Below are 8,996 nucleotides of genomic sequence, written 5' to 3'. Positions count from 1 at the left end.
TCTCTCTCTCTCTCTCTCTCTCTCTCTCTCTCTGACAGGGTTTCTCTATATAGCCCTGGCTGTCCTGGAACTCACTTTGTAGACCAGGCTGGTTTCGAACTCAGAAATCCACCTCCCGAGTGCTGGGATTAAAGGCATGCACTGCTCCCTCTTAAGTAGTCCCTCTTCCTCTCTTTTCTCAAAAGATTTGGAAGTACCTTACTCTATCAGATCTTTCTCTGATTCATCACCTTGGCATTCAATTAGACTTCACTTTCAAACATGGGTGCTTCCTTCTAGAAACTAATTTTACCTTCATTGTTTGGATTAAAGATGTGTGCTAATGGCTGAAACAACAACAGAACTAGAAACATGCTTCTTTTAGTAAATAGCACAATCTTGGAGTTCACAGTGTGATCACATAATCTGCAACAAATTTTTCCTTTTCAACTGTATAAACATGCTTTAAAATAGTATAATAAATAATACTAATAATATAATAAACTAAACTAAAAATAAATAAATAAATAAGCAGAAATAATAAAAAAGGAAAGTCAAAGAATTAATGGGAGAATATAACCCAACGAATTGATATGTCTATCATAGTTTAATTTTTATTTTATAATTCTCATTTTTATTTCTCTGAATTTAAAATAACTTAATACAAACAGAAATAATAGAATTAACTGATATCTAACAATATGCATTAAAAATGGGAACATTCAAAAGTGCACATTTTGCAAATGTATTTTGTTTCATGAACTTTGTTGTCATAATGTTAAACTCATCAGATCAAAAGCAACAAGCTGTACTCTACTGAGCACAGAGTCCCTAATGGAGGAAAGGACCCAAGGAGCTGAAGGGGTTTGCAGCCCCATAAGATGAACAACAATATCAACTAGCCAGTAACCACAGAGTTCCCAGGGACTAGACCACCAATCAAAGAGTACACAAGGAGGGACTCAAGGCTTCAGGCACATATGTAGCAGAGGATGGCCTTGTGGGTCATCAATGGGAGGAGAGGTCCTGTGAAAGCTTGATGCCCCAGTGTAGGGGAATGCCAGGACAAGGAAGCTGAAGTAGATGAGTTAGTGAACAGGGGGAAGGGGGTTGGGATAGGGTGTTTTGGGAGGAAAAATGAGGAAAGGGGATAAAATCTGAAGTGTAAATAAAGAAAATATCTAATAAAAAATAAAAAAAGAAAAATCTATTATTCCTGAAAATTTTAAGTAATAAAGAAAATAGCAGTACTCTGTACTACATAAATGTACTTCAAAGTTTCTGGATTTTCACATAAAATAGACTGAAAAAAAAAACAAGAAGAAGAAAAAAAGAAATATGTGTGGTTTGAAATTATTAATATTATATTCACAACAAATAGTAACACTGTAAGTTGTGATATAAAGCATTAGGTACAATTTTATATAATAGCACTCCAAAATTAATGTCTAAAATTCTGTATGTATTCAAGCATCTATTCACTTGAATAATAAACTGTATAAAACCCTAACACTTTTATTGTCCAGAATGACTGAGATTACTTATCTACATTTTATTTCTGAGCCATACTGCAAATTTAAACTGTCTTTAATTTATAAATTGGAACATTTTTTCAGAATAAGGCTGTTTTGTCATAGTTCCATTGCTTGGAGAATAAAATAAAAGTTTCTTATAGGGACTGGAGAGATGGCTCAGCAGTTAGAAGAACTTACTGCTCTCACAGAAACACTCAGGTTTGACACATAGCACAACATGGAAGCTTACAGTTATCTTTAACTCCATTTCAGGTGGCTCCAATGTCTCTTCTGGTACATACATCACAAACATCATGCATATTGGCAAAACGCTCATGCCCATATAGTTTTTTATCTCTCGTATAAAATTTGCATGGTCTTCCTATTCTTTCTCCAACCTCTTTTGATGGGTTCACCTCCATGTATCCTCTATTGTCCCCCATTTATCCACACACTCTGTATTTGTTACTTATTCATTCATGTCCTTAGTACTTGCCATAAATGTCATAAATTTTGACTAGTTGCCCAGAGGCTGCTGTCCTCATATATTTTAGTTTCTGTTCACTGATGAGATCTGCTCATTCAACCATTCCAGTGCTAAAATGGATCATTTAGGAGCTCAAAAATATGAAATTTCAGTCAAAGCTATTCATATTTATTTGAACATCTCTAAGTTATTTCTACTTGTGTATGCATAATTATATGTACAGTTTCATGAATGTTTAGTTGTGAATATTTCAATTTTTTTGATATTTGTTAATGACTAAATCTCAGACAATTAAATAATTAAAAATCTGTCCATTTTCACAAGTAATTAAAAAAATAACCTCAAAATTTGAAGACAGGAATACTACTATAAAAATGAAATTGTCTTTCTAAACTTAATATTTAGTGTTGAAAAAATTTACCTTGAGAAGTTGAAATAAGCAAAGCCAAAAAGAAATTTAAGGAGTTATTTTGTGAAAATATTTTTGTTAAATTTTAATAAAATCCAATAAAGCACAATATTTTATTTCTCTATATAGTTACTGCAAGAAAACTTATATCTGTAACAGGAAGCTTAAAGCTTAGGTTGATATATTACTGATGGATGAGTAGGCTAAAATGATAAATGAATCTCATTCTATAGTCTGTCGATGAAATAAATCACTAATGCCATCAATGTCATTAGAATATTAACATTCCACTCAACCAATATACTCCCTTCTTGTCTTTCACAAGAAGGCCTTTCATTTTAGTCATACATGTCTTAAGCTTTACGAGACTGGAAAATGATTATTAATTGTGGTCACTTTACCTATGAAAGCTCTTTGGAGGCATCACTTATTGCAACAAGCATTTATTATGAACTGGATAGGGACAACAAAAGACATTCCAATGTGATTGGAGGAGTACTCAGGTCATCTCAACCATACATGAAATACTATAGGCAACTAAGAAATGTTGAGAGATGAAATAATCTTCCCCAGTGCAGAGCACCCCATTGGCTTTCTAATACCAAATGGTAATCTAGGAAAATATGCATACAAGTAATGTTATACAGATTGAGCAGGTTTATTTCAGGAATGCAAATATATACACCTATACCTATATGAACATAAAAGGAGTAAATGAAAATGAGACCATGAATTTCAAAGAGGGAAACAAGGGTTATAGCAGAGGTTGTAAGGACAAGGAAAAGAAAATGTTGTTATTCTATTTTAATCTCAAAAATTAATTTTTGAGCTTCAAAAATATCAGTATAGCCCATAGAGAAATAATATCATCTTCAATGTCTGACGATTTCACAAGTCTGAAAAACTACTAACAACAAAATTCCTTACTAAAGATCAGTAGCCTAGAAGAAAATAGAACATTTTCCTCTTAAAAATATAATTTATCACTATTTATAAAAGTACTGAAAATAATTTTGTTTTGAAACATTCAGATGTCAATAGGACTGAATCAAAGCTCCAGTGAGGGAAACTCAATGCTATTGGAGAAGGAGTTTTAAAATTTCTGTCACCAATAGCTTTCCCTTGAATATTGCTCCTACAACTATGCAAGACAATCATTTAATGACTAAAATCTACATTTATATTAGTCCCAAGTATATTGTGTCAAATTAAAAATACCAACTGTATTACAATATGTTTTCAGTAGTCATATTAGCCATCTACTGGCTTGTAGGAGTGACAGAAATTAAGAGTTCCTTCTTTGACAGTGCTGGATTATGCTCTTTCATAAAATTATTGCAAAATCACTCAGATTTCCATTCATCTGAAATCTTGTCTACAGTAAGGTGATTCCTTCTTGGTGACACACTCTCATGTCCTGACACTAGTATATAACTTTTAGCAAGAGAACTTAATTCCTTCTAGAGTAAACATTCCAACATCTTTGCAATGTTTGATGGCAGCTGCCTGCCTTCATGGGATGCTCTAGCTAATGATTTATGGCCATTTTGGCATTAATTGATAGTCTTCTAGTCTATTCAAGAGACTGTTGATTTGCAGGAGAATGGGTCCCATCAGCTCATATACTTAAATATTAGGTCTCCAACAGGTAGAACTATTTGGAAATGTTTAGGATTTCTGTCTGGTCTTGGAGGAGTTGTGTCAACTGGGAACAGGCACTGAAGTTTCAAAAGATTTTCACCATACCTGTTGTCTAAGGAGATTTTGACTATGTCTCAAGATGCGACTCTCAGCTACTGCTCCACCATGATGCCTGCCTGCCTATTGCCATTGTCCTGACCATGATAGTCTTGGATTCTCATTCTTTGAATTCACTGAATCAAGACACTGAATGACAAACAAATGGAGTAATAATTATTTTAAAACAGTCTTTTTGGAGTCATGACACTGGAGGAGAACAAGAAATTCAAACAAAATAAAACTGTGAATGTTCCTGACATAGAAATGCTTTAGAAAAATATGGATTCTCCATAATGCCCAATTATTCTGCTTCAATTTAACTACTTTAAACCTACAGAACCTCTTTTATATATTTATAAGCTATCATCTATCTATCTATCTATCTATCTATCTATCTATCTATCTATCTGTCTGTCTATCTATCTATCTATCCATCTATCTGTGTATCTATCTATCTACCATCTATCTACCATCAATCTTTTACAATACTTGGGGAGATGAAAGTGGAGGCAAGAAGACTGCTTGCTGAAGTTAGTTATCTCCTTGCACAAAAGTTTAAACTCAGATTTTCATGCTTAGCAGCAGCAATCATTACTATTCATCTTCTTGCTGATCTTCTTGAATTGTTTTATTTCTAATATATTTCTTTTTACTTTTCTATGCATATTTCTTTATCAAGGCCCTAAGGCATAACACACAATATATAAGATTATAGTGGATATCCCAGCTTTGTTTTCCTTGTTTTGTTTTGTTTTGTTTTGTTTTGTTTTGTTTTGTTTTTGAGAAAGGGTTTCTCTGTGTAGCCCTGGCTGTCCTNGAATTCACTTTGTAGACCAGGCTGGCCTCATATGAACTCAGAAATCTGCCTGTCTCTGCCTTCTGAGAGCTGGGATTGAAGGCCTAAGCCACTATGCCCAGCTTCCTTTTTTTAAAGTATATATAATAACTAAGAATGAAGGCAAACAAAAGTTGTTAAAAAGTTTTTTATTAATGTTAGAGCTTTCTATTCTTTTCATCATTTGATAAGATAAATTTAAAAAAAACTCTATTTCACATGAACTTTAAATTTTGTGCGAAAGTTACAAAAGAAAGAAAAGAAAAGAAAGAAAGAAAGAAAGAAAGAAAGAAAGAAAGAAAGAAAGAAAGAAAGAAAGAAAGAAAGAAAAAAGCTAAGTATTTTTTAAACACCTATAGCCACTTTGCTAAACAAAACTTTTCGTGCCTGGTCTGGCTTACTTCTAAAGAAAGAAAGAAAGAAAAAAGCTAAGTATTTTTTAAACACCTATAGCCACTTTGCTAAACAAAACTTTTCGTGCCTGGTCTGGCTTACTTCTTCATGAGTTGCTATCTGGGAAGACCCAAAAAATCCTCAAACAATTCCAGATTTACTCACCCCCTCTTTGTACGTGGGAACATAAATGAGGACACCACATCCTTTAGTGGAACACATAGAGAAATATGGTTATTTATTACACTGCTAGATAGCAAGTTTTAGCCAGCAGCCTCAGTGTGGCAATTTGTCCTGGGAGACCCTTGGAGAGAGAGAGTGGTTTGCAAAAATTTTATCAGTAGTAACCGCACAGTCTTTTTATTAAAGGTCATATTTGTCTCACTTCTTTGATGTTGAGAGCAACTTAGAAGAAGCTACATGAAACACACAAGTATATACATGAGAACATACTGCATCCAGGAAGTCTACTGGGGACTTAAAAATAAAATTCTTGAGATTGGAGCTCCTATTACATATTCCCTTATTTTTTTTTGGTATTTGTTGCTCTATAATATGCTTGTAAGGAATACTCATTTTGTGTTTTTTCACAAAATGAAATTTTCAGCTATGAGTAAAATATCTATTTTGACATTCCTTTGATTGTTGTAGTTCTAAAAGTTATATTTCAATTCATTTTTCTTCTTATATAAGATTTTATTTTTAAGGAAATAATGCTCACTGCATTTGTCAAATGGGAGTTAACACTCTCACATAATTACTTTAATAAAAATCCAAGTATCTGGGTCTTGTGAATTTTGAAGTACTTGAACCACTATGTTTATTAAACCTGCCAAGCTAGAAATACTATTAAAAGACATAGCATTAGATGACGCACAAAGGCTAATGGTTGAATTTTCTTAGTTCCTGTTCATTTATTATGTTGTAAAATCTGGAGCTATAAAAATAAACATTTATTTGTAGCCACAACTGACAGAGTCTTCCATAGTGTCTAGTAGAGTATATAATTAACTAAAATAACAAGCCCACAAATATATAATTGTAGCACAATATTTGCTATTTGAAGCTGTTAAAGTAGAGTGTGCCCTGATGTTATAAATATTATTAATATTAAGTATATTCTAGCACTTTTAACCTCTATTAAGGAAACCAAGTAAAAATGAAAAATTTCACTCACTCACAGTTTTTCTCTTTCCAGGGGCAGGATTTTAAATACTTTTCTATGAAAATATAGAATTTGAAATTTAATTAATCATTTTTCTTTTACCATAAAAACATTTTAGATTACAGATATATATAAAAACTTCAATAGATGTACTAATACATTAATGTTAATTTGAACAAATGATGTGAATGGCTCAAAGTATTTTAATGAAACAAGTAGGGTCACTGAGACAAGTTAACAAAAGCAGGAAAGTTGTTGTTTGTGCATATTTGTGAAGGAGACAGGGAAAAAGTCATGGGAACTTTCTGGGAGTCTCTATGTGGATGGCCTTCATGGATCAGTAAATATAAGAGTTCAATGTTCAGAGGTATCTCTTTTGTTAATATGTGTTTGATGATACTTGAATGAACATGGTATCTAATGGATGAGCTGTGACAATATCACCAAAAAGATACTAGAGAGAAGACCAGGAATTAAATACTATAGCAAAGAGGGAAATCCCATATAAGAAAAATTGAGGCAAGATTGTTATTCTAAATTTTGAGTAAAGCAAATCAAATGGAGCATTAGTGAACAATGTTGCCAGCCTCTGCTTTAGTAAGTAAAAGAAAAAATATAGATCATCATTTTTATTTAAATTATATTATTTATTGCAGGTGAAATCTTATAATATTTTAAAAAGAAGATTTAACAAGATATGTAATCATAGGCTTTTAAGTGTATATCATATTCTTATTTATGGCTACAAATTGTGACAGATATCTAAAAATCACACAACTTGTTAAATAATATACTTCTATTGATCAGCTCATCCCATTCAAATCTTCTGCCTGCCACTGACAACCATTATCCAACTCCACTTGACTGTAGGAATATAATAATTTTACATGTTTCAAATAAGTGAAACTTAACAATATTTGAATCTGAATGTGTTTATTTCACTGGTAGACAGATTTTAATTTCATCCATAGTACTATGTGTTGCACATTTTCAAAGATTTAATTTTTTTGGCAGTATAACAATAAGAAAGACTTTTTTATTAGATATTTTCTTTATTTACATTTCAAATGCTATCCCAAAAGTTCCCTATACCCTCTCCCCACGCTGCTCCCCTGTCTACCCACTCCCACCTCTTGGCCCTGGAATTCCCCTGTACTGAGGCATATAAAGTATGCAAGACCTAGGGGCCTCTTTTCCCAAAGATGGCGGACTAGGCCATCTTCTGCTACATATGCAGCTAGAGACAGGATCTCTGGGGGTACTGGTTAGTTCATAATGTTGTTCCACCTATAGGATTGCAGACCCCTTCAGCTCCTTGGGTACTTTCTCTAGCGCCTCCATTGCGGGCTTAACTATGTTATTTCCATACTTTGAGGATTACAAACACGGTTTTAATAAAATTTGTAAATTTGTATCTTTTTAAAATCCTTTTGGCTTTTTCTTTCACTGGTTATTTTATATATTACATTTCAAATGTTATCTCCTTTCCCTGTTTCAGTTTCCCTTCCTCAAACCCCCCACATTCAACTCTCCTTCACCCCTACTTCTATGAGAGTGTTCCCCTACTTCCTCAAGCAGTCCTGCCTCACAGCCCTAGCATTCCCCTACACTGGAGCATGAAGTCATGCATACTCTGTGGTTGGTGGCTTTGTCTTTGGGAGCTCTGGGTGGTCTGGTTGGTTGATATGGTTGTTCTTCCTATGAGATTGCAAATGTCTTCAGCTCCTTTAGTCCTTTCCCTAACTCCTCCATTGGGATCCCTGTAGAAATTATCAAATTCATTTGAAATACAAAACGAACAAACAAACAAAGAAAACAACAGTATATCAAAACCTATTCTCAACAATAATAGAGCTTCTGGGGAAATCAACATTCCTGACCTTAAGGTCTACTACAGAGCAATAGTGAAAAAAACAAAACAAAACAAAACAAAACCAAACAAAACCACATGGTATTTCTACAGAGACAGATAGATGAAATAGAACTGAAGACCCAAAAGTAAACCTGAACATCTTTCGAACCTCATTTTCCTTTCTTAAAAAGGGGGATAGTAGTAAAATAAAATAGAATAGAATATATAATAATATAAAATAAACTAACATATTATATTTACACAAAACAAACAGGAAAAGAGCCCAAGGAAATGCACAGTAATCAGAGACCTCCTGGTCTGTACACCCAGAAAGTCATTACAAACACTAAACTGGAAGTTATAATACATATGTAGATATTCTGGTACAGATCTGTGAGGGCACTGTTTATCCTGCTTCAGTATCTGTGAGTTCCTATGAACTTTGTTCATATTAATATAGAGACCTCTGCTTTCTTGGTGTCCTCTGTGCCCTCTGGATCTGAGGCTTTTTTTTTTCTTCTTCTACTTTTTTTTTTTTATTTATTCTTTTCTCATAAAACAAGTCCTAACCACAGCCTCCCTACTGACCCCACCTCCAGTGTTTGAATATGAGTCTCTGTAA

This window comes from Mus pahari, chromosome 2, assembly GCF_900095145.1.
Source record: "Mus pahari chromosome 2, PAHARI_EIJ_v1.1, whole genome shotgun sequence".
Lineage (NCBI taxonomy): Eukaryota > Metazoa > Chordata > Mammalia > Rodentia > Muridae > Mus > Mus pahari.
The sequence above is the reverse complement of the archived record's forward strand: the minus strand, read 5'-3'. Positions refer to the sequence as shown.